Below are 27806 nucleotides of genomic sequence, written 5' to 3'. Positions count from 1 at the left end.
GCTGGCGATGGAAGCTGCATCCATCCAATTTGGTCTATTTGCTTATCTGTCAGTGGCTCAAACCAAGTAAGCTAAGCAGAACCTAAGCAGCGCTGCTACAGTGACTCTAGAGTCCAGCATTTTATAGAGATGAATGACAGCCGCTCAGAGAGGGAGGCAGGAGATGTGGCAGTACACTGAACCACTGTGTGTGTGTGCGTGTGTGTGCGTGCGTGTGTGTGTAGGGGTTGGAAAACATGAGGGTTAATCAAAAGTAGACAGCTGGAAATATGCAAGTCTGTGATAAGTATGATGATCACATGTTGATGATGCAAGATCATTACGGTCCTCTGCTAATGGTGCAAAGTACATTTACTCAAGTCTCTATTTGAGTACGATGTTGAGGTACTTGTACTTTATTGGAATACTAATACCCTTTTTGGCACTTAACATTTTTACTAAACAAAATATTTTAGAGGAAATTATTGTACTCCTTATTGTACTTTTGATACATTGATTTGAACACTAAAGTTAGATTACTTTACATTTTTCATATAAAACCATTATTGTATATATTATATATTATTAAATGTTATGCACCAGTGGTGGGCCGTCAGAGCCAACAAGGCCTTCTCTGCTGGGCTAGACACTGACAGAATCCTAAAGTTATATCTAGCTCATAATTTAATTATTTGTCATAAATACACTACATGTTTTCTAAATAGTTTACCATTAGCATATTATCTCATTGCATAGCTACTGTCTTCCTCAGTTGCGCTGCTTCCAGCACAGCTTGTTTTAAGTAGAGCTTTTATCCAATCAGATTTTGCCCCTATGCTGTCTCTAAGTAAAACAAATCTGCTCTTAGGCCTTCAGACTTACAAGTGAAACCCTTTGCAGTTTAAGTAAATGGGGACGATATTGTTGATTGTCATAGTCTTCAGCCAATCAGACTTTTAGTTTGACATGTTGGGCGTATTCTTTCACATGCCAGAGCTTCTGGATGGCCTGCAAGTACGTCATCATTAACGTGCCGCTTGATTGGTCAGTGGGCTAGCGTGACTGTTGTGAAACTAGCTAACAGAACTTTGTAGTAGTAAAAGTAAAACTTTAAATATATGCAAGAAGTTTTTTACATGACATTACATTTTTTGAGTTTTGGCATGTTTGGCATGTTTTTTGTTTAAAAAATAATTCATATATTCATGTTTTTACAGATTTACATCCTCAGTAGGAACCTATGGGTTTGGGGCTGCGGACAGGAAGTCAGACAGTATGAAGAGATGCACTAACACGTTGTTGGTTTTTGGTCTTTTCTTCTGATTTGTTGACAATTAGTAAAAGTAGAATGGATGCCTAGTAGTTGTGTGTTTGTGTGAGAGTCATGATCCCAGGATGATACACAGGTGACTTGTATCGAGCTGCGCATGAGACAGAAGATATCTCTGGCGGTCATCCAGGATTCACAGAACCGTAGTTACATCCGTAACTTTCGTTTTCACAGCAGGTTGAGGTGCCATGTAGAGCAGAGTGCAGAGAAAAGGTTTAGCATTTACATCAGTTTACATCACAAAAGAGCTCCAGGTAGCAGGGAAAAAGCCAGGAACTAGCCTGAAAGTTGTGAATTATGTATTTCAGTTCAATAATGTACAAAGGAAGGCAATTATCCTCCTTCAGAAAAAAGGACTGTTAACAATGCAACGATCAAAATCGTTTGGTCTGTGTTCAATTTTAAATTGTTACAAATTTGTCTTCATTTGTTGGTGATCTTTCAATGATAGCTGCTGGCGACATTACCTGAAAGCGATCTGTGATGGATGAGGACCTCATTCCCACTTTGATATACCTGTAGCTAGGTTCCTAATCAACCTTCACCACACGTCTCTGCACTGTGCTCCATTGATCATATATTGAAGACCTTAGATCGTCAGTTCACAGATATGAGATTAACTTAATGGCCTTCCCAAAACTTTTCCTACTTTTCTTTAAGCACCAGTGTTGTCGTGCCTCTGTTATCCTGTTATCCTGATGCCATCTGACTTCAGCTCTCTGCTGAGGGATGTTTTAAGGAAGATTCCTCTGTAAAAAAACGGGTTGGAGGGGCGTCGAGATAGAGACCCTGCCCTTTGCCCTCTCCCAACACCTATGGCTGTTTAATAACAATAACAGAGGCAGAGAGAGAGAGCTCCTCGGGGCAGGCGAGTGATGTTGACCCAAGTGTTACCCCCTGTGGGGGCAAAAAGTTTATCATGTAGACATCACAGTTTCAGCCGCTGCAGCTGAAGGGAGCTGAGGGGGGTGTTGAGTAACAGAGTGAGCCTCAGGAAATGACTAAATCCATACAGACAAAGATTCAACATTTCATTCAGAGCATCAGAGGCAGTGCACTCTGCTCCTATCTGTCGCTCTTGTGCAAAGCAGACAATATAAAGCTAACGCATTGATTTTCAGACTGATTTCAGCTTTAATGGATGAAATGATGAGGCCAGATTGAGCCTGATAAGAGGCTGGCAGTGCTCCTCATGTCACCCCTGGAAAGTTAAACAGTTAGAAGAAAAAGAAAGTGACACTGTAAATGTACTTATGCAGACACTATTTGAATCCTTTAAATGCATGTCAAATGTCTTCCTGTCTCTCATGATGTTTGCTGGCTGATCCCCGCCTCGCAGTGACTGATGTGGAGGATAGCGCCGCACATTGTCCTCACAGAAACACATTCTCACTGCTGCTCTAATGTCACAGTATATACTTAGACCAGCCAAGGAGATAGGGTGTTTGTAGATGCTGTGGGATTTGATTTTCTCCATGGACAAGGATTACTACTTGAGATTCAAATCAGATATAAATCATTTGCATATTCACTCTGGCTGGATGAGAGCTGACCTGCCCCATCCAATCTATTTCCATCAAAAGGCATATTGGATTTCTGATTTGAGGGATAACAGAATTGCTTGTACCCAGATTTTTATTTAGGGCAGACATTGTGAAGGTTAACAGTGAATGTGTGAAGATGGATGCTCGACAGAGAGGGTCACTGTATGTATAATCAAATTTGATGAACCATGAGCTGTGAAATTTGTGTGGAGATTTGAAATGTTCCCTCTTTGTGATGCAAATGCAAGAAAATAAATCATTTCCGACTTATCCCACGTGGCACGCCTCTCAAGGCCTGATTGTCAGCAGGAGAAAAATGAGAACGTTGCAAGGATGATTTTGGTCTGCTCAGGGACCCGGGACAGATACAGTACATCATTCAGTTACCTCCAGGTGACAAAGTCACATTTTGAAGATTTCTTTTTTCCTGAGAAGATATGTTAACAATTGAGAAGTACAGTAGCTCAAGTAAGTGGGATGTGATTAGCTTCATGATAAGTTGTCATATAGAGTAGCTTACATTTTTAAATGCATTTTTAAAGACTTCAAAATATCTTCTTTGTGGAGTTAAATGTCAATAGTTATAATTAGTTATATTTTTGATGGGGAAACCACACATTTGCGAATCTCAGCTTTGGCCTTTATCAGAATATAAGATTACTGTAAATTACTGCTGTGAGAATGAGTCAACTCTTTTTGTAGCTTCTTGTCTGTTTTGATACTTTGTAAGATGATTGTGAAGACACCTTGTGTTTATTTAGTTTTTACTCCTTTGGTTTCTGCAAACTGTCAGCGCAGAGTTGATTAATGAAACAAGTTACAGACATTCGTCAGGCTCCACTTTCTTCTTCATATGTAATTTCATTCTCCTATGCACACTGTGCATTGGAGGATATATATTTTTGTGTGGAATTTTTCTTGTCAGAGGCTGTAGCATTTTAGAGATTCAGAGTGACATTGCTTTTACAAATTAGAGGGATTTGGGTGCAGTTTGTCTCTCAAATCATATGATATTCACACATCATAAGCACACATCTCATCTAATGGAGGAATGGCTCCAAATATATTGAAGCTCTTTATTTTCTCTTGGATTCGCTCTGCACCACTGGCAGAGCCTCAGTGGAATTTAAGCATCATTAAGTCACTGGTAAGATGCTTTACTTTGAAAATCCATCTCACTTTTTTATTTCTCTATGCATGGAAACTACATAATGTGGCTGGATCTCATGCTCGGCTTTTCCTCGCGTAACAACGGAGCATGTGTTGAGCTGGAGCTAGAAATTATGAAGTGTCTTGTTCGAGTGTGGTCTAACACTTACGGTACACTGTATACCAAGACAGCTGGAGTTCAGTGGGGAAATCACTGCACAGTCAGTGCGTAATGCAAAAATTCAGCATTTAATGTCTTGAAAATGGGGGCTTTAGACAAAACAAACACAGACACGAAAGACACCTTTAAACCCTAGTGTGCTGTAGTGCTATTTTGTATTCTCTGGAAATGTAACTGCTTTCAAAATGTGGATTTACAAACTCAGTGAATGTGCTCTTGATTTTGTTTTGTAGTGGACTGCTCCACAGCCCATAATGACGGATCTTTAACAGTGTATAACAGCTCATATGGGGGCCCAAACCACCGTGGTTATATCACTGTGGACGCAGTCTAAGATGAAAGGAGCTGCATGGCACCCTCATTTTTACACACGTGTGTCACATCAGATTGTCTGATCAGTGTTTATGAAATGAATTAGTCATTTCTGTCCTTACAAACACAGCAGTGTACACACTCAGCTGCTCCTTCACAGTGCAACGTTGGCTGCGGGGGACAGTGTTCATTTATAATCGTTAATTGCTCATCTCTGTCTGAATGTGCATGTATTTCACATGTTCACAGGGAGCTTTGGTAATGAAAAAATGCCCCATGACATCACACCACACAGAGCCTCGTCGGACCTATTTGGATGAGGCAGCGTACTGAACAGAGGGGACCCACATGCTTGGGTTGTGGTCATGTTGGTTTTGGGGTTTTTAGGTCCATGGTGTAATGAAGGAAAGATGGCAGAGAGCCATGTGCAGAAAGGCCTATTATGTGAACAACATTCCCAGATCCACAAGCAAGAAGCCCACGAGCACACTTTGAGATGACAACATTCAATTTGCTGATGGCAGGCAATGTAGTTTCAGACAAGAACTGAAATAAGAAACAGCAAACTGTGGTCTTTTATTTCTTTAATCTTCATGGGCTATTGAGGCATGTAAACATTTAATACAAAACAAGAAATATTGGAACGCTTTTCTTCTTTCTTCTTTAAGGAAATCCGCCTTTTTTACTTTCTTTCTGAGAGCGTGTCTCATGTCTGTACATTAAATGAATAGTTTGACATTTTGGGATTTGGTTCTCTTGCTTACTGAGACATAACTAGGCTAAAGGCAGGAGCCTTAGATTAGCATGGCTTAGACGGAAGATTTGGAGCAGGTTGATTAAACAAATGAGCTTTAATGTGTTAATTAGTGAGCTTTAGAGGCGCTGGAAGGCAGTTTTTTTTCTTTTAGACAGAGCAACTCTAGCTGTTTCCCACTGCTTCACGTCTTTATGCTAAGCTAAGCTAATTGTCTGTTTACTGTAACTTCATATTTAGCACACAGACATGAGAGTGATATTGATTTCTCATCCAACTTTCGGTAAGACAGTGATTAGGCGTGTATCCAAAAATGTCAAACTTTAAAAACAGAGATTTGCAGAGCAGAGGATGTTGTTAGCCTAGCTTAACATACAGACCAGAAGCAGGGGGAAGGAGCTAATGTGGCTCTCACCAAAGTGAGAAATTACGCCCACCAGCACTTCTAAAGCTTTTTTGTCTACACGATGTGTCTTGCACATTTTATTCATTAAAAAATAAAAATTTTGGAAAGATCTAGGCTAGCTAGTTTCCCCTTAGTTCCAGTATTTATTCTAAAATAAGATAATCCACGTCCTGAGTCCAGAACTACTCCTTTATTGACGAGGTTACAGGCCAAATGCTAACAGATTGGTGCTGCTACAATAACAGTTGCACTCATACATTTAGGTCTGTGCTGATCATGTGAGTGATTACACTGTGTGAAAATAAAGGTAGACGGAGAATGTGAGAGGTCTGTAATCAGAGCTCCAGTCACCAAACCCTGTGCTGACAACTGCAAACTGAATTTCCTCTCGTACCTGTTGTGTTCTGGTGGTGTCAGGTTCCCTGGGGGGAAGGAGATTAAAATGTCACACTGTGTCTCTGATCCCTCACCCTGTGTGCACTCATTACACTCTCTGCTGTGCCGCCTTTGCCCACATCCTTGGTCTGATCCAGCTTTTGACTGAACTCAAAAACAGCACTGATTTAGGAATCAAAAACAAGCCGCATCACTTTTTTCCATATGTGTTGTTTGCTGTTTCTTCAAACATAAAAATTGTCACTCACACCGACCGTCTTGTTTGTGTCCCATGAGGGAGTAATTAGGCTGACGCATCAGGGAGCAGTTTAGGACAAAAGTAGAAGCAATGAAAAACACAGTTTGTTTGATTGGGAATCCATTGTTGCACAAGGAGTTGCAGAAAAAAAAGAGGATTTATGGGAGACAAATGCCTCGACAGTACAGGAAGATATTTGCTTTCTGAGGCCACTGCACACCATCCAGATGGCTAATGGCTCTCTGTGCCTCTCCTGCAATTGTGAACTGTCATCTCTTTAAACCACTGACACTGCTGGGAGCCAGCCAAAACACTTCTGAATACATGAAAAAAGAATCAATGCATGATCAATAGAGTCAAGCATCTAACCATTCAAATGGTTACACAGCGGTGTTTGATCAGCATGAGCGAGATCAATGAAGGATTGCCCTGTGGGAGTTCAGCTGTGTGGGGATCTGTGCAAAGATGACAGCATGCAGGCCATGTGCCTCTCAAAAGACACAAAAACATAAACACTGTACAATATAGTACAATCCAAAATGACAACTAAGCAATCTGGACTCCAAAACTGGCATAGGGTTGACTCAACACCTTGTTGACACAATTAGTCATTGCGCATGGTAACCTTTACAACAGTAGTAGCCTATTTATTGCAGGGCTCTTTTATTGCATTGTCTTATATTAAACAGTTGCTTTTGTTTTGCGGTTGACTCCCTGTGGAGGCAACTCTGTTTGCTTGTTGCTAGTGTCTTCACATATATTAAATGGGGATCAGAGAAAGGGCAAGAGAGATTGAGGAGGGGAATTTCTTGAATGTCAAAATATTGAACAATTTCTTCTGCATTCATTGGATTGAACTATTTTAATATAGTGTAAAACACGTTTCCAAAAGAGATTCTCTAATTTGTTTTTCATCTCATTTTATGTTGTTTTTTTTAAAGATGATATAGCTTTTTTTTTTTTTGCCACTAGACTCACATTATGTGTGTCATGATAACGTAATATGACTTTATCAAAATAAAATTTGATTTAAAAGTGTATTGATCATTCACTGTACAATAGGGCTCAGTTATATACCCTACATTAGTATTTCAGGCAAGTAGAAGATGTTATTCACCGTACGGCAAGGTGCTGAACTGTACTTTCACAAAGTACAATATAATTAATATACATTGAATATACTGTATATTGTCACAAGAGAGGTATTCATTACAGAGAATACTTGTTTCTGATTGTTCAAATTGTGCATTATCTTTAGATAACCAGACACTTGGGTGCTCCATGTACAAACAAAGGCTGAGTCCTTACCAAGCGGCCCGTCTTCAAATCCACTGCATGTTGTCCCCTCTCTCCCCCTTTTTCTGTCTAACTCAGACTGCATAATTAAGGCAGAAAAAGCCAAATATATGTAAAAAAGATAACTGGACGCTTTGACGTAGCAGCCAGTATATAATGACTGCAGGTACATATCATTCATTTACAATCACAACACATGGAATGCAAAGAGCTTTATTCTCACTTATTACAAAAATCGCCCCTGATTATGATGATGAAGGTGAATTCTCTCACCTTTTTCAAACACTTGCTGCATCAAACCTCCCTTCTCCACAGCTGGAGCCTGCAGGACATTTCCCCTTTTATGTTTAATTAAGGGCAAGAGCGCTGCTTTTTATGGCCTTGGACACCTCAGAAACCCTACACACCTACAAAGAGAGCCAGAGTGCAACCCTTTGAACTATTTAATTCTCCCCTCTGGTCGTTCGCTGCATAACTCATGCGTTGACAATGTTATTGCTTTTTGTCTTTACCAGTCTGCACACGGCAAATGCAGCCTGGCAGGTGTAATGGCCGGCATCAGATATTATTCTCCCTGCCGAGGAATTTATACAAACCACTCAATTAATTTGACAGATGAAAAGTGGATGCTTAGAGAAAGGTCATCCCTATTCATTAGCCACAGTAGCTGTTTTATCTGCATTAGCATAATCCTGTTGTCTTTGGCATAACAGGGAAATTGATATTGGTGCTTCTGTAAAGTTTGGATCAAATTCAAAGTCGTGCAAACTGAATTACATTGTGTCCACTGTTACCTATAAAAATGACAACATTGTCCTCTGTTTTGGACGACATAAGAGGTTTTTCCTCAAGGTCTGCAGAAACAGCAGGACAGGAAGAAAAAGAGAGGGAGGGACAGTTAGAGGACTGGCCCTGCAGTCCGCATGTTGTAGTCATTAGTTTGTGTGGTGGGGAGCTTTATTGCTTCCCACTCGTGTTAAGTCAATCCAACAATTTACTCCGCTGCCCTCGCTCCCTCTCCTCTCTGACAGTTTCATGTACAACTATTATGTCTATGGACGTTTCTGGTCAATCAGTGCAATGTTCTGGATGGGTGAGCCAGCGGTCTGTCAGCCCGCCGGTGGAGGCCGTACAGTTCCTCGAGGCAACATTAGGGTGGGTGGAGCTCTCTTAATCTTGGAGCCCTTAACTGGATGGCTGTAGGCCAGTGGCTAGGACAGCCTCCAGCTATTGATGTCATCGCGGCTTTTCTGGTATCAACACCCTCAGGATGTGTGCTCAGCCGTGGTTGTTTGTTTCTGTAGGACAACAGCAAGTCGCAATACTATCCGAAGACTTTTTAAGGCTCCCTTTGTGCCGTTGTCCTTATTTTAGCCTCGTCTAGCCGCTAGTCGCTAAACATAAGTGAAGCTAAATGGGGGACAAAAGCTAGATGAAGTGTAATGTCGTGGTGCTTTTAAACACTGATTACAAGGGTCGACGACAAAGGCCTATTTTCATCCTGTAAAAGTTGCTGACCTGGAGCTGACGGGGAACGATTGTGTTTCACATGCTCCTGCAGGCTCTTCTGTCCTGCTCTCGCAGCCCAGAGACAGACACACTATCACATTTTCCACCAAAGGGCATCAGCTTCTGCTCCAACCTTCAGATTGTGTTTTTGTCTCTTCTTTGCATCTGGGCTCACAAGGTCACCGCAGGACACAACAGAAGCCTTTTTGCAGCTGAGTGATAGTCACATCTTGGCAGGTTGTATCTCCATAATATTTGATGACAGGGGAAGTGACTGTCAGTTGCTGGCCGTGTCGACTCCAGATCCTCTTAAGTCTATTGACTGTCCATCACTGTCTCCCTGTTTTCATTGTTTTTCTCTTCTGATTTCCTCTCCCCAATCTTCCTACACCCACTCTTCATCACTCCTCGCTGTCTTTCTTTTTTCATATTGTACATCTGTCTTTTGGTCATCCAGGTCTCTCTTGCTTCCTCTAACGGTAAACATGAGTCACTGTCTAGAGTTAGCAGAGAGTACTATGACCTCATTTCAAACACCTTTGGCCAAAAGGGAAAAAAAAACAACTTGTCTTCTAAATTATTTTAATTGATCTGACCTGAATTTGTAAGTGCAGGACATTAACATTCAGCACATTGTTTATACAGTAGGCCATACACGTAGACTCATTTATTTATTTTTATGTTTTAATCCCTTTAATTAAGGGACTGTATGACAATGATTGGGTCTGGGGAAGGAGAGCGAACCCTATCCAGCATTATATATATATTTTTGTAGAAAAATGACATACCCTTCCCTCTAGTATCTCAAAATAATATATTTATGGACAACATAACAACAATAAATATTCCAGCCACTCTATTTTTTAGATAAAGAGCAGCACCTCTGTAGCTTCTGATGAAAATGATAAATGCATCTAATCAGATGATGATATAGCTGGATATACAGTATATGATAGATGTCTGACCTTCCCTTAAAAAACAATTATTATGATTATGATGCCCATGTCACGTTTCTTCCAGACAGCTGTTTCCAAGAGCACAGCATTAAATATCAAAAAGTATACCATCTTTATATTAATCTGGGACGGGAAAAAGTTGAAAGTCCCTCTCTGCTGTCCCAAGAAATTACCAACTCACTACCTTCCCTTCAGTAATAAGAACAAATATACAACCCTCCCCTTTCTCTGACCCCTTCTCCCCTGCTAATAATTTCCTCACAGCCCCTTACATTTTGTGTATGTGAAGTAAACCCTACCAAGATTTTATGCGAAGCTCGCCCAACCACAGATGATATGACAGTATGTGGCTGTGAGTAAGCTTATACAAAAAGTGCATGTAATATGCAGCAGCACTGGATATTTGAATGTCCCTTTGAACCATTGAGTCATTTTCATCCGGTCAGAGTGAATTATTCAAAACTGTAGTTTCACCAGGGCTACAGGAGAGAAAAGCACACACAGATCTCCTTTCTGTTCGTGCAATGTGTGCGCACTCACGCACATGACACCCCACATGGAGCGTGGCTGCCGTCTGGTACAGAGACATCTTCTGCGGAGTCAGATTACCTGTCATTCAGGAGGTTGCCATGTCTGATGAGATGATGAATCCCGCTTCAGTGGCAAACATAAACACAGTGTTATTTTTATGCTCATGGGCCCATGGGGGATTTCTTGCATTTGACAGCAAAGAAAATCCTCTCATCTCCCCAGTCAGGTGACTCTATCAGTGATTTTCTTCTGAATTGACCCAGAATAAATAAAAGGGATCACCAACACCATCCCTTCAGGGATGATATCAATGACTTGCCAGTCAGTCATTGGCAAATAAAAATTCTCTGCAGGGGCTGAGCGGCACCCGTGTGGCACAAGCTGCTATTTTTCACTGACTTCCTTTTCATTCACAAGCTGATGGTATAGGGCCAACATGTACCTCCTTCTCATTCTTGATGCACTCAGTAAACCATCTGCCTGTAATTACTCCTTTGACTTTATTCCCAATACTCACAATATACAGGTCATTAAAACTAGTGCTTTAAAGCTCAGAAACTGGCACGTTGTTCTCTTGTTAATTTAGGGTTCAAATTAAGTTTATTGATCAATTGAGCCGGACAGCAATCTGAGAGATATTAGTCAGGCATCCTTTCACATCACCACAGCTTTGATGGTGTTTTGCCATTTCAGTCTCAAAGCTGGATGACTAACAGTATCATTTTTATGCAGTAGTTTGTTGTAATTTGTTTGACTCGCAAGGATTTGTTTCCTGTGTGTGTGTGTGTGTGTGTGTGTGTGTGTGTGTGTGTTTGTGTAGGTGTGTGTTTGTAGATAGTTTTCATCCTCATTTCCCCGAAATCGAAAGTTAATTAAAAACAAAGTGGCTCAGAGATTTAGGAGCTCAAGTTCTGCTTTTTTTTTCTCGTGATTAGTTAAACGGAAGGCAATAATAGACTATTTGTGGGACGCTGTAACACATGCATCCTTAATTGCTGCCACAAATGATGTGAGTTTTAAACGAGCGGTATGAAAGAGAGACATGAGATCACCTTGCAGTTTCTTTATATTTCTACTCTAGTTAATAATAATAGTTGAGTGGTAATGTACATCCTCTATCAATCACCATTTATCATTACATACTGTATATAACTGATCAGCAACGGTCGTCTTAAAAGTGTACGGAAAATGTAACCTTTTAACATGCACGGAAATGCTTTTTCATATTTTAAGTTTTAGTATAAGAATGAAAAATTGATGAGAAAGTATGAAATTATTCAAATATGATTATATATAATTCAAACAAGCATGAGCATCCTTGTTGTCCCTGTTCAAGCATTTCCCGCAAGAAAAATGTCTGTTAGTGTTTGTTGAGAAACACTGAAAGCTTTCTTTCTTTCTGCCATTTCTAAGTAAGCCTTTATAGTTGTTTTTTAATATAACGTTCATCTTCTGCACTATATGAAGGCAAAGGATGCAAGGTGGCAAGGCAATTTCTACCATCAATTTATTGGTGAAATCACCCTTAATTATGGAGTTCCTTCTTGTCTGAGATCCTGTAAATCAATAGGTGTTCATTTGTTTTCTCTGTAATGGTGTCTGCCTGTTTGTCATCACCATATGGCAGCATAATCAGTTTTTTTTATGGGCATTGAGTGGGTGGAGGGCGGAAAGAAAGGATCAATGAATGACTTAATTCTCACAAACAATAGCTCTTTATTTCAGCACCCAGGAGCTCCTTGTTTTGAATGAGCTGAGGTATTAATAACTGCACAAAAAGAAATTGCAACTGGCACTACATGACACTAATGGTTAGGTGATAATGTTGTATTTACCACAAGCGTAAGATGTAGAAAACCTTTCACTTGTGCCATAAGTCAGTGTTAACGTTCATAAAATGCAGGATTCAGATGTAAAAGAATAAAGGACTGATTCACGAGAGGACATTAGGTTCTAATCATAACTCTATAAGACCTCCTGTTACAGATATCAGATCCTCAGCTTCATCAGAAAGCTCAGAAAGAGCATCCTTGAAAATGCTTCATTGAAGTGAAAATAACAGACAATTGTTTTTAAAAATTTGATATCAGTCCTACCTCCCATATTACCAGGTTAATATCTAGACTGGCATTTTTTTTAACTGCAACACAAATTTTCAGTATGTGGAAAACATCCGCTGAGACATGATTAAACCCAGCAGCTGGATGCCAGACCAATCAGGAAACACTGGTTTAGCTGGTGCTAACAAGGGGCAGCACTGTATTCTTATACATTGTTCCTTTTCTAACCACTCATCAATGGCTGTAAGTGAAGCGTGATTCAACAACTGCATGGCCGAGTTAAGTTTCCCTCATCACTTCAAATGTATTTATAAACCCTTTTAAGTAGAATGTAAATTGATAGTTACAAAACGGATGTCATTCACATGTCAGGTTTCTCACTATAGTATAATAATAATTTCCAAGTATATCATGCAATGCTTCATGCCCATATATTATGTAGCCTACATTGAACGAGCTGTCATTGAATTCATTCCTTTCTTTCTTATTGGCTGTAAGATCCCTTTCAGGGAGGATTCTAACATAGGAGGAGAAGAACAAAATACTTGTCTTGTCATTTATGAATTCACACTAAAAGAGACCATAACTCTGTAAGCAGCCTGGTCTCACTCCCAGGTCGTCAAATAACGGTGCTTAGACAGTGGCCCGCCGCGTCTTGATACCGACGTGGCACTCTTAAGCATCTGAATGGCATCCAGTGTGTTTTCAACTAAACCCATGCGTGTCATCATTAGACTAGCATAGCAGCGGACGTAGTATTAAGAGCAAGAAGTCCTTGAAGGGCTGGTGGAAGGGGTGGTCACATGACGCAAAGCAAGTCAAATGACGTTACTTCCGTAGCGTACGTTACAAGCGTACTTATTATAACCGTGATGTTTTTTCTAGCCCCAACCAGGGGATTTTGTTGCCTACTCCAACCTCCATCATTTCTCAAAGTAACCACACGTCAACCTTCAAGATACTATGCAAAAGACCGCCCAAGGGGTCGTCCTCTTAAGATGCAAAAGTAGGGATGAAATATAGACTTGATTTGGCTCAGACTGCTGTTGCCTCTTATAACCTTCAGATAAACTTTTAAATACATTTTTGCCCAGAGAATTTTGATCCTTGTTTCATACATTGGATCTGCACCACTCAGTGATCTCTTTATGGCCAGTATAGAGAGGAGTAACTTGTGTTTAAAAAGACTTAAATATTTGGAAACATATTTTCTGTATTGTCCTAAATTATGCTGCTTTGAAGTGAGCAGCTGGTTTGTTTAGCTTAGCATAAAGACTGGAAACCGGGAAACAGCAGGACTGGTTCTATGCTAAAGTTAATAAGCCTGTTCTTACAAAAACACGCAGTGTACTATTTTGGGTTATGTGTCGGACTATTTCTTGGCACATCAACTTCCTGAAGTCTTATCATCACCGTGAGGTTGCCTGGCCAAGAAACAGTCCAGCACATAACCCCCCATAAAACCATAACTTCAAGAGTTGAGAAGATTGGGAGTGGTATCAATCTTTTTACCTCAAAAAAGAAAATGAATGAGTATGTTTGCCAAAATCTTGAACTATCCCCTAACAGGCGGAACCAACCATCTGCAAAGTAATCGTGGTCTACACACATTGTGCTCCATTTAGCGGGGAACAAACATTCCAATGCTACCTGACACACGTTATATTAGAAAACATACTGCACTAAATATTTTACTTTTAAACATATTCATACACAAGCCTGGTCTTTTAAACAAGCACGTCTTATTCTATAACCTATTAAGTGAAGTTCTTCTAGTGGCTTTTCCCCTCCAGCAACAACTGTTCAAAGGCTCCCACTGCTGCCTCACACATCATCTGCTTTGACCTCCACTCAGGAGTTTCTAGGACATCGACTAGTGCTATTCAGGTTGACTTTGCAACAAACTGTTGCTGTTCAGCTTCCAACCAAGCTTTCACGCCCTGCTACTTCACCTCTGCTGCCAACTCAGTATACCTAAGCATTTCCCTTTCATGCGCCTCATCGGCTGCATCTTCCCATCACACTGTGAGCGCCTCAGAATACACAACCTGCTGTGCTGTCTCACCACAACAGTCTGACTTTAAGGCACGATTTTCTCCAGGACTAGCAGCTCTTTACACAAAAAAGATAACCCTTTTCCCTGAGCACCTACCTCCCCCCAAAAATTCACTGCTTCGGCTCACTTTCATTACAAAAGTAATATCTTTCTTCCTGTGAGCTAACAAATTAATTTTTGCCTATTTCCTCTCAGCTGTTGCTGCTCATGGTTATGTTGCCAGGTGCACTGGGACAAAATATGTCAGTATTGTCGAATTTGGGGGTTAGAGTGAGAGGGCTGCACATTGTAGTTGGCTTCGTCTTCATATGGATTCCCCAGCTTTCTCTCTCTTTTTTCTCCATCCATGTATGTACCTGCCACTTAAATAGCTTAGGTAAGTTATCTTCTGTATGAAGTGATAGATTAATAATATGGGCATGTGATTTTCAAATCATGTGAAAACAACAACAACACATTTCATTTGACAAATGCTCACATTTCTTTTTCCTGAATAGCAAGACAATGTTTTTGGAATTCCTTATTCGACTTCTGGGAAACACTCTAAACCTTTGTCTGAAGTTACTTTCAGACAAGTTAGCTGTTTCCCCTTGTTTCCTGTAGTTTCATGTCACTGAGAATGATATAGATCCTTTCATTCAACTCTTTATACTTTCCCATAAAGATCCTGCATCAATGAGATACCTCCTTCACTTGTTGTGTGTTTATAGACAGGTTTGATACCAGGACATGCAAACCAACATTGCCGCCTAACAGCAACTCACATGATACCCTCAAAGCAGGGACCCTAAACTTTGAGGGACTGTGTTGTGATATTTGATTGTCAATATGTCTGTGTGCGGCACTAAATGTAATTTTGTTTGTTTTCAAGGCAGCTCTATCACTGCATTTAGACGTGTGCTGTTGAGGACACATCTTTCTGCCCGTCTTCTGTGTTTTGTTTCCACATCAATCACTTTGGGCCGGACGGGTCCCTGCTGAGGTTCGGAATGAGATCTGAGAAAGGAAAAATAAGCTGTTGAAGAAATGTAGCAGAGTTTGTGATTGGGATGAAGTCACTGTCATGGTTCTTGTTGGGTGCAGTTACTAAAGCAGGGTTTGTTATCGGGCGTAATGGATGGAGTGAGAACTGATGTGTTCTGCCTCAAGCCTGTTATTTTATTAAAGAAGACTCCACCTCTAGATACTTTTGTTTCACTGTGGCCTTCAGATCACACTGTAAAAGTAATTTCAAAGCTTTGGTTCCAGTTCAACACTGTTGGTCCCGTTGTGGACGTTGCAGTGACTAATGGGTCAGAATGAAGGCCCTCCGCCTTTTTAAATAGCTGAATGATTTGATGGCGTCCATCGATAAGGTGGAGACAACTGGTTGACGGCCCATGACATATTCAAAGGCTGTGTCACTGTCATTCATCCTTCACTTTGACATGGCTGGAGGAGTGAGAGCACCGCACAACCCTGCACGGATAACTAAAAGGTAGCTAATGTGACATGGCATGAATGGATTCATATAGACTACTATCACTCTTTCAAATCATCTAACGGGAAAGGAGTCAAAGGACGATTAGCGACCTTGTGTGCAGACGTGCAGGCTGAACTCTAGTAAGGCAGAAAACACATCCGTGCTTAAAGAGGCAGCTCACATGCTCTGAGGCACTTCATCTCCACTGCACGCCTTGCTGTCAAACATGCACTAATACCAGACTTGCACACAAGGGTCACTCATGAGTACAGTCCAAGAGGGGGCATTGTTGGAGAAAATGAAAAGAAAATAGCAAAGACCACAAGTCTAATGGGCGAGATGTTTTAACTTTGATATCCCCCCTGATTGGAACAGGCAGCTGAATGTTTTAGAAAACTGTAGAAGGCAGACTTTAGTTAGAGACGTAGGGCCTCTATTCATACTCAAACCCTCCATCAAGACCTTGGCTGTATTGCAGCCATATCAGCATTATATAAGGCCAATCAGAGTGTTTATTGTGAAAACAGAGGAGACTGCTCTTAATGGCTTAAGGGCACAAAGTGAACCAAACATAGAAAATCAATTGCAGAACTCATTACTTAGGAGCAAAGCAACAATAAGACATAAATGAAGAATGGATGGCAGTTCAAGCAAAAATCATAAGCCCATTATTACAAGTGTGGAGACTTTTTTACCACAAGACTGTTGACAACATGATATTAAACTATGACGGGCCTCTGGGTGTAACTGCTCTCATTTTGGACACAGGACTCATAAGCCTTGTGCCAGGCTTATGAGTCCATGAATGCTCATGTCATTTGCCCGTTCAGTGCAATTAATTGCCTATAAAGAGTTTTTGTGCAATAGCAGTCAACCAGTGATGCATTCGATAATGCCGGTCATTGGCACTTTTGTGCTAATCTTCACTGAAACGCTCTATACTTGACTTATGCCTCACTGACTTTGGGACCACAGAAGTTGGCCTCAAGTAGAGAAATGAGGCAATAAGAACATTTGGTAAACACGTTAACACTACACCCACTTTGAATCACTGGTTGATACTTTATGCAAAGCCTTTATTTGGAGAGGGATAAATGATACTGTTTAATGAGAGTACTTCCTATTGAAGTGTTAATGCATTGTGGACACACACGCAATGCAATTTGGATACGTTTGAAAATAATAAACTTCAAATAAACAAGCACACAACTCTGTGCAGCGGGGGTGGGGGGCGTCAGGTCTCAGTGGAACATAGACTGTATGCTGTGGACTGAGTCCAGCATGTTGTCTGCAGTGGGCCTGACTTACACTCACTGCACTTCCTTTTGCTGCTGGATGCTTTGTAACGCCTGCTTGAGTGACATGGGTGCTGGATATAATAACATTAACAATGGATGCTGAGGCTAAAATTTAAAGGTGGCAGTAATGCAACATTGTGGATGCCGGCTGCCATAAAACCTCAAAGAAGATAAAGAAGAAGAAGAAGTAAACTATGTCACGTGAATGCTGGACAAAGTAGACTCTTCCTCACCGTCCTCACCAGAATGAAACCAGTGTTTCTGACTTTGAGACTTAAGTGAGACTGCATATACCCGGTGTTATGACTTGAATCAACTCATAACATTAATAAGGTTGCTGCCATTAAAATACCCCCGCTAATTAAATCCATGCTCTACTTTATAACCGCGGTGATTATGTCAAAAGGGTCTTATTTGAAAATTACCTCTGCTAAGTGTTTCGCCGATGTATCTGACCGCGACTTGGCTGCGTATTTTAGAACTGAATTGAATGATTTGGAGGCTCCCGGCAAACGCCGTCTTGCTTTCCTTTCCTTTCTCTCGCTGGGGATGTTGGTATTGGTCGTGGTAGAAGAAGAAGGCTATTGCAAACCTTTTCTTTTGAAGTAAAACTATTAACTGTTAATAGTATAGTACCACTCAGTAAAAGTCACTCATCGATTTTATGCTTCAAATAAAGCATAAAATCGATGAATGCAAAAGAGGCATTAGCACAATGTACTACTATGTGACTTTTACTGCTATTTAAATGTATTTAAGGTCTGCTCAAGGTGGAGCTACCCGTGATGCTGGATAGCTTTATGAATAAAAAGGCATTATATTGGAATTGTTATATTTTGTGAGTCAAAACTGAATCTACAACATAACCAGGGGTACAGTGATTTTGAATATTAACATAATCACAACATAACAAAATAACACAATCTATTTCATATTTAAACATAATAAATAATATATAGCTGTATATATGAGATTTGACCTTACTTTTAAAAGGCCACTCTTTAAAAAAACAACATCGATGCTCTCTGGTGGGGCTAATTTCCAGCTCTGCTTATGCAACTAAGTGCATTAAGCTGTGCAGATGAAGTGCCACAGCCAACCAGCAACTTGTGCCTGCCTGGACTGGGCGGGGTGAGGTCGGCCCGCGTTAGGACTCCATTGTGCCTGTGGCGGCCTGGGACTTAGCCACCATTAATTATCACTAATGAGTCAAGCATGAGTGATCTGGTGTTGATGGACTGAACATCCCCTTCATGGGAAAGGGAGGGATATGGGAAACAATGTTGTGATGTGAAATGGGGGTATGCTGGTTAGAGGGGTGTAGCAGCAAATATTGTAATTTAATGGTGAAGATGAATAATCACTGAGGGAGGAGTATAGACATGATGAAGAGAGAAGTGCTAGCTTCCTGATTTATCGTGCTGGGGGATTAAGTCGTTCAGAAATATTTCTCAAGAGATTTTTTTTTAATTTTAGAACAAACCATGAGTGTGAGGTCAGAAATCTCTGAAGTACTCAGTTTGAGTAGCCCACTATTTGTGTCTTTGAAAGACTTCAGTATCCATGTTTTGCTGTTTTAAACTTTTACGTGAACCCCACCTCAGGAACTGAGCAGAGAGTTGAAAAACTTGGCCGTTTCAACAATGACTCCCTTTTTGCATTTATATTCCTGGCGTGCAGTGTGTATGAATCTCACTAATCCACAGAGTGAAGCAGGAACAGAGGAAAAGAGGAATACTGTGTGTGTGTGTGTGTGTGTGTGTGTGTGTGTGTGTGTGTGTGTGTGTGTGTGTGTGTGTCTGGTGCACACACCACAGATGTGTACCTCTTAAGTGTGTGCAGGGATGCGTATGTGAGTGTGTGTGCATGCACATTCCAGCTCCACGCCTGTGTATTTGGATTTGGAGTGTCTGCTCCCTGTCAGTCGGCCTCCTCCGCCCGCCGTGCTGCTCACAGCGGACCCAGTGTGCCTTGGGCCGAGGCTGGGAAAACATGTGGCGCAGAGCCTGGAGGAGCAGGAGGGAGACCCGGCCTGTATACCTGCTGCCTGCAGCTGACTGGAGTCAGTTGGTGCGGGGCAGGCACCCAAAATACGATACCTTCAATATTTGCTTTGGCTTGGTTTGCGTGTTCTGTTAAAGGATGTACTGTTGGCAATAGGGTCTGTGACATTTTTAACCTGCAATAACGTTAGGAACACACTCTTGTTTGAAACCTTGTGTTTTTGTATGCATCATGCGTATTCTTTTGCTGAGTTGTGCTTGTGATGCCTGCTATGATGTTTCCATCTCATGAGTTTAATGGATTAGAAGTGTAAGGGGACTTTTCTTTTTCTAAATGGGCATGCATGACTTATTGAGTGATATTGCAAGTTGCTCAATTACAGCTTGGCCGATGTTACCCCTAAGTATGAGAGCATTCGTTCATTCCCAAGACTTAACAAAGAGGACATTGTTTTCTGTCAGAGTTTCCACTTTTTCCATAATAAGCAATTCAGTTGAGGCGACCGGGGCTCCTCCCCTAAGGGTGTTGAGCATTGTTCAAAATTGAATGATCACATTTCCGATACGAGTGCTCTCACATTATCAAAGTGACAGGGATATTTGCTAACGGACGCCCTGAACCGTGCGGGTCATCCCCCCGGAGGAGGTGCCAGGGTAGGGGAGAGCAACAGGGAGCAGCACACAGCCACAGGCCTCATCACTCTCTGCCAGGCATGGCCTACTTCCAGTCGGTGTCTGTGCTACAGGCGGCCACTTTGCAAAGTCAGAATGATAGATTACGCGAGGTGAGTTAAACAATTACGGAGCAATTTGGAGCTCTATGCCTCATAAATTGCCGTTCTGCCATCCTGAAACATCTGAGGAAGAGTAATGAATCAACATTCGGAAACGAAAGTCGGATAAACCGCTCAAGCTATTCTTTGATGTTAATAATAACAATATTAGGTGAAAGAGTATTGTTTTTCAGACCCGCTTCTGTGCTGTTTTGCCTTTTCTAGTCTAGTTTAGTTTTAAAAATAAGGGAGCTTACTATACAAAACCACAAACATGCACACATACGCACATACACCAGTTAGATAAAGTCGAACATACAGCTATAAGTAAAATACACATTGAACTGAATTCACAAACACACAACATGTTGTTTTTATTGTCATATGAACGGGAGAACAGTAGCGGAGCTTCATAGCTCTACACTGTGCAGGGTGTTATCATGTAGACGACTGATAATGGACTCGTCTGCCCACTAAGAATACAGCAAACCAAGCATTTAGGAAGCAAATGAGGAACGAGAGAAGAGGGCATGTGCCCGATGTGACCCAAAAGGGACGCAGAAGAACCCGGGGGTCTGGCCTGTTTGCTGGGGTGGCAGCAGTTATCAGATCATTTCAGCCACGTTTGCAGGTTTGAGACTCCTGGGAGGAGCAGGCGGAAAATGGAGATAAATGTTGTGGCTAGCAGTCAGGTGTTGGTACTGAATGGATATTACGCATACAGTAGCTTACATGCGTGGATGTGTGTGTGTGCACCATCTGAGACATAATAGAAAGGATCACAGGAGAAAATAACAGGAAAGTGGCCTGTTTGGAATACAGAAAAGTGCTATTTTTGCTATGCAGGTCTGTGTGAGTGGTTACTGCGCACCACAGGAGCCACTGGAATGAAACATAGCTGGACCTAAAGCTTGACCAGGACACGGCTGGTGTTATTCTATATTATTTTTACCATCAACAACCAACAACATGTCAGTCCGTCTCTAAATACTTTCTGGCTCCTCTACCCTGTCTGTGGCTCTCAAGCCCATTTGGTCCTATAAGACTATTTTCAGATGCGGATTAATACAGATTTGGGGCTCTAGTGATTGTTTACAGCACCAGGACGATGTATGTGGGATTGAGTCAAAATAAACTGAAGTGCCCATGTCTATTCTAATGAAAGAACATGAGTGCAGCGTTGTGGCTGACTGGTGTGTTTTTAATACACAATGGAGGTCTCTGTCGCAGACAGCATGTGTAAGTATAGATGATTTTATAGTTTGTTTTGGTCTTCTTGTGGTATTTCTTGAACATAAGAGAGAATGGAATATCACCCGAGTTTTCCTTCAACTGTGTCTCATTATGAGAGCAAGTCATTTTCACTCTATACATCCTTCACTGAACAGGCCGCACTGTGTATTACAAATCCTGGTGTCATCATTCGTCATCGCTCGTCCCATCCAGTACTTTGTGCGTCATGTCCTCTCCACAATACTTTGAATCCTCCTCTCTTTCCCTCATTGCAAATGTCTTGTTCACAGCACATTTCCTCATTAATTACTAATCTTTTGCTTTTAAAGGTAACATTTTCTTCAATGATACTAGAGGAGGAGTGGTAAATGTAGCTGCCGCAGCAGGTTTACAGTCACAGGAATGTGCAGTGCGTACGTTTTCATTAAAACAGAAGTTACTGTAAGAATGTTGGTACACACCATTATTGTGCATGAGAGTTGTGGTTTGTTTTTCTTTTTTGATGCACGTCACACACTTTGGCACACACATTAGGAGACACACAGATGCAAGCCGACTTAAGAACAAACATGTACACAGGCAGTGACTGTACCTTTCCTGCCTCGAGGATTTACCGTCTCATCTACTTTGCACTTTGCCTCATATTTACGGCGCTGAGTTTTTCTTCACTTAAAAGCTCCCAGTGTTTACAAGCAGCTCGAAGTGATGTCACCCTTTCAAACTGACCCCGAGGAAAACATCCCCTCGCAGCAACTCTCACTTATATCATATAGCATCATATCCTTTAATTACTCCAGTGCCCTCGGTGATAAGCGAGCAATTTTCAGAACATTGTTACATTTAGCGTCCGTTTGTCAAAAGTTCAGAGGCTTTTCATTTTTTCATCATAATTCACAGCGACTCCATCCTTGATTTTGCTGTAATGTGACAAACCCACTTTTTTCTTTTCTTTCCATCCCCATATCAGATCTTATGAGATAATTGTGAGGGAGAAAATACCGTAGCTCGTACAGAGGTAGTGCTGGGTGAGCAGAGAGATTACGGCTCAGTGACTTCAGATTTTTCCCTGCTGTTGCTGATTGCCAGTATTGTCTGGAAAGCATCCTGCGGGAAGCGTTCGACTCATGGATATTACACACAGACTTATTACCCTTGACAGAAGAAATGAGATGAAAAGAGAGAAATAATAGCGAGAGAGCGTACTACCTCGGAGTGGAATAACACACAGCCTGCAGCAAGGCTGGTTTCCCTCTGATTGGAGAAGATTGCGTAATTCTAGTCGTGCCCTTGTTATGCGTCGGTCACCCGTCACAAGTCTTTCCTCTGTGTGTGTGTGTGTGTGTTTGAGTGTATGGTCTATTGTGTGTTGATGACTTGTATAGTATGTAGTCACATGTGTGTGCTTGGCATTTTTTTTAGCTCTTAGTTTCTGTGTGTGGCTATTTCCGAGCTGCCTGCATTGTATCAGCGGCCACAGTCTCTATTCAGCTGACCTCTCATCTCTTCTCTCAATTATCTTTACTTTCTTTAAGCATTAGCTCGTTGATGCTATCTAATAAGTTCTGCATCAGATTGTATTAGTTATGAGGCAGAACGATCATGATAATTAAAGGACCAATCTGTAGAACTGTAAACAAATGAGCCTCCAATTGGAACCTGCTACGACACTCTCAATAGCTAAATCTAAGGTATTAGTGCTGCCAGAAGATGTTTAAAGTAGGGTTGTAAAATTCATCTTAGGAATTTGAAATGTAGGTTATACATTTATATGTGCGTTTCCGCTGGTTTTTATACCCATTTATTAATTGCACATTCAAAAGTTTTAAAATCGTTTTTTATTTTTGATACATTTTTTGGCCACCTGGGGGCAGCAGGACCATCTGCAAACACAACATAGACATATCTTCACCTAAAAAGTTGTTATGGCTAAAGCGTTGGCTTAGCAGTTGCCTATTTGCACTAAATGCAGAGCAACATTAGCATTCATTTGGAGTCACATTTCTGGCCACCTGGCGAATGTCAGTCCAATATTTTCTCTCTTTTACAGTCTGTTCTGGTCTTCATCAACCCCTGAGGGAAATATCTGTCTCTTTAGCTGATAAATGCTCCACTGTGTTCATCACTTAGCATAAGTCTGTTTGGTGATGAAAAATTAGCATCCAGAAATATTGATGCAGCTTTAGGAATCAATCTCACCAATTCAATAGATGGTCCTTTGCTCTCTGATGAAAGTGCTGCAACAGAGGCCAAAGACGGGATGGACTAAATCTGACCGTGAGCTCATTTGTCTGCTGCTTCTAGATCTCTTAATGTCTTATGGACACACCTGCTTCAAGGAGTGTCAACGATGAGTCGTGACTTCAGTCAAGAAAATCTAATCTAATACAAGATTACACATAACGCACCGTTATTCATAACAACTAAAATGGCAACACAGGGCGACGAAATGATTAACTGGATTGTTGATGCGTCCTGTGTAAGCAAGCAGGAGCCTGAGTGAAGTGACCTTGAACGAGATGTGAGACTATAACTCGCTATAAAATGAGTTAATGAAGGACCAATACAGTATCGCGCTCATATTTGCATGATTTGAAACAAGATGTGCCTGCAGCGTGCTCTTCCTACACAAAAAATAATCCCAAACCTACCGTCTGAATGTATTTCCTTTTGGTGTTACTCATACTTGTGTAAGAACACATCAGGAGGCTTTTGTGTTTCTTTCAGAGCGACACACGACGCAAGCTCGGGAGCTTTTTCAGTCCTCTGTATTAGTGTCCCTCATACAGAGTGGATCTTCAACAGACTGGATCCTGAATGTGGTTGCCCAGCGAAAGGAAATATTTAGTTTTGATTTATGTGAACGCATTGTTCTCCTTGCAGAGCACGTCCCACTTCAACTAGACGTGAAGTGCCTGGGATTAAGGCTTTTTAATTACTAATAATTATCTGTGTGCATGCAGTGTTCACATGCCTTCACCCTCTTCCAGTTTCCTAATTTAGACAGACATTTGCATGCGTGTACATGTATTTTCTCACAGGACTCAGTCCTCCTTTATATGGCTGGCACAAGGCTAACCCATTAAAGACTTGTGGCTATACCTCAGACCATACTGTGGTCACCTGGAAGCCCAAACCGAGACCGTACCTCTAGAGATTCGTAGTCAGTCCAGGCATAACAACACTCCGTCAAAAAAAATGCCATTTCATATTCACATCTCTATTTCTACTATTGCACACATGGTGAAGATTATTCAGAATGAATAACGCAGTCATTTAGAGAGGGAGAGGCATTCTAACACGTCTTAGCACACGTCACTGCTCTGCTTCCCGCTTTCCATCTCACTATGATCACTCGCCTGGTATACATATGGTCGCCATCTGGCCTGGCAGAACAGAGCCGGAGCCTAGTGTGGGGCAGCACTACTGTGATCCATGTACAGTAACAACATGATTAACCCTTTAGAGCCACAATGGTGCACTAAAAAGAGACTTTATCTTATGTTTTCTGGCATCTCTTGAACTGAGTTTGCATCTTGTTGTTTTGTCTTAAGTGAGCAATTACATCCATTAAATCTCATCCATCCAAGTACTCCCTTGGTGTACCTGTTTGTACATTACATTCACTATTTGCCAGATCAAAGCTCGACTCTGCTGTCTCTGTATCTTATCCGTCTGTGAAACCCAAAGCCAGTGTCCCTGCAGAGCTGCAGTGTGTTTAGGGAAGTGCACTTCTCCGTGTGTCCCTCCAAAATAGATTTAAGTGCAGGGTAGGAGCCACATCGAGGTCAGCGTTCCTGTCCCACTGCTCTAGTCAACCCTGAGACACGTCAGAGTGGATCTTAACTACAGCAGCCTGCCCTCTAACAGACAGACCCAGAGAAAAATGTAGTTAAAATTAAAAAAAAAAGAAAGTAATGTTTTCTTTACAGCATTAGTGTCACCGTAGTGTGTGAAAAAAAACTTCCAAAAAAAAAAAAAAAAAAAAAAAAATATATATATATATTTTTGGCACAACTCATAATGATATCAAATGATATGCATGGAACAATCATCATTCCACTCGCTGCCAGAAATGAGATTAAAGCAATAGTTCCACATTTTGGGGAATACACTTATTCGCATTCCCAAAACCATTCCTTTGAATATCCTTTTTGTATTTGTGGTAATATTTTGGCTAGATTTATGTTAAGTGGCTTTTTTTTTCTGGCAGTGAATGTGGAATATGTGTTCGACCATGCACTGGAACTCTTCTGTGTGGCTGCCTTTCACAGAATATGACTAAGGTGCATCTGGTGACATCTTAATGGGAACCTTTGCACTCATTACTTCTACTCCAGTGACATTGTCACGCCTGAGCATCATCCAGCCTCCTCTCCTCAGCGAGGCTGAATAGCTGCCATATGGCAAACAGGACTGGTCCATTTACAGTGTGGCAGTTACCGGTACCTAATAAAATCACTCACTTCTATACATCCTTAAACAATAACCAACTGCTATATCATAATGATTTTGGCCAATTAACAACTTGAACATCTTGTACAGTTTGAAACCTGAGAACATTACATTTCCAGAGAGATTTCTGGTGACAATCACGAAGAAGATAGTGAAAGTCATCACGCAAGCACACACATGGAGAGAGCAGCGACAGTCGGCAGCATGTAAGAGCTCCATCAGGTCCTCCCTGAGGGTAGACAGTGCCTTGCATTAGGACGCGGAGAGCCAGTGAGTCACCTTGCCTCAGTCCATCCTTAGAGCATTCAGCACTTCACTGTCAGCTGGTCCTGTAATTCCCCTGAACCAAGGTTAAGGAGCTGCACAGTTGAAGCTCAAGTGTAACAGAAAGGTGTTTTTATTCATGTTTTTCAGTCCAAGGTCTACTCCATTGAATCATTGAATAGGTGAATCATGACATGTATTGTAAAGTGGTCGGAAGACTGAGAGGCGCTACACAAATGCAGGTCCGTTTACCATTTACTCATGCAGCCCTATACGATACATGCTGGCAGCCCTGTGTGATTGCTACAGTGGCAAGAGCAACCCTCAACATACAATCACATTTTGATGACCGGGTAGAAGGTTGACAAGGTTAAAGTGAAAGAAGCTGTTTTCAACCTCCTAAAAATGATAGTGTCTGCAGTGCAATGTTCAACCGAATCTCACCTGGGGGCCTTTAGTTGCACATCAAAAGAGGTGGGTCATGAATTCCTATGGTCACGCTCTGAGCGGGCTATTTGCTTTGGTGTATAATTGTTTGAGAAGAAAGTGGAAGTGAGGGAGGTGCCAGGGTAGCCCTCCTGCTGCTTTAAATGGTTTAAGAAGGATTTCCAGGAGTTTGGCCTCGCCAAAGATGACACATTCTGAGCAGTAAAAACAATAAAGGTGGTGTTCCACAGCAATTCCTGCTGACAAGTTGCTGCAGAAGCAGAGAGAAAGTTCTTCATAATTGATCTTGTTGGCTTGTCTGGAGCTCTGGCTGAAAACTGTAGCTGTTTAGGACACCTGACACTGGTGCAGCAGATGGTGATGTCTCCTGCTCTTTGTTCCAGAGTCGTGCAGGTTGTCAGTTCTCTGACCTGACCTGAACGCTGATGTGTAGATGAGAAGGTGCTACGGCTGCTGCTGCTGCTGCTGCTGCTCTGTAAGCAGCTGCTCTGTAGATTTATCAGCTAAATAAGAGGGACTTATTTCCAGATGTTTTTTGTCACACAGTTTGTGTGTAATGCATTGTGAATAGCAAGCACAAAGGTAGTAGAGTATAATCAGAGGCATGCCTTTCAAAATCAGTACTAAAAACAAGAACTACATTTTCTCTATTGTTGGGGACTGTACAATAATGATTGGAGTAGAGAGGGAGGCTGAAAATCATGTTGAACTTTTTTAAGAAGCAGGGCCTTCCCCAGCATTATCGTTATTTTCTTTGAAACCTTGACTAAGAGAAAAAAATCCAACACCTTTGAATTGGTTAAATTACAAACAAACCAATCTAAAAGCTATTACTATCATAACACACCCAAATCTCCTACAGAACTGTTGACAGTCGAGTTGTATTGTTGGTAATGTAGTTGGCAGAAGGAGGAAGAATGCGTGGATTGGCTGCGTCGGTTTTGATCATGTCCATCGGGAGTCAGTGTTTTAGGAGTGCAATGCAATTAATTGGAGTACTCTCTTAATATGTTAATGGCATAATTATTTTCACATAGCTACTAGAATAGCGAAATAGAGGTGTATATGTATTGTCAGAATTATAGCAAATATAATGACATGATGCATCCTGTTAACCAAAAACAAGAGCATTCACTGTCACTTTATGTAGCACCTTTTATTTAACCCAACCACTCAT

At 41.3% G+C, this 27806-nt stretch overlaps 1 protein-coding gene across 2 annotated transcripts in view; it reads left to right on the top strand.

Moving 5' to 3' along the window:
• Nucleotides 1-27806, top strand: part of btbd11b (BTB (POZ) domain containing 11b) — a 66969-nt gene that overhangs the window by 13776 nt on the left and 25387 nt on the right. The window lies entirely within an intron of this gene.

The sequence above is a fragment of the Cebidichthys violaceus genome, unplaced genomic scaffold, assembly GCF_023349555.1.
Source record: "Cebidichthys violaceus isolate CVI_PGR_0920_01 unplaced genomic scaffold, fCebVio1.0.p SCAF_3, whole genome shotgun sequence".
In the NCBI taxonomy this organism is placed as follows: domain Eukaryota; kingdom Metazoa; phylum Chordata; class Actinopteri; order Perciformes; family Stichaeidae; genus Cebidichthys; species Cebidichthys violaceus.
The sequence above is the reverse complement of the archived record's forward strand: the minus strand, read 5'-3'. Positions and strand labels throughout refer to the sequence as shown.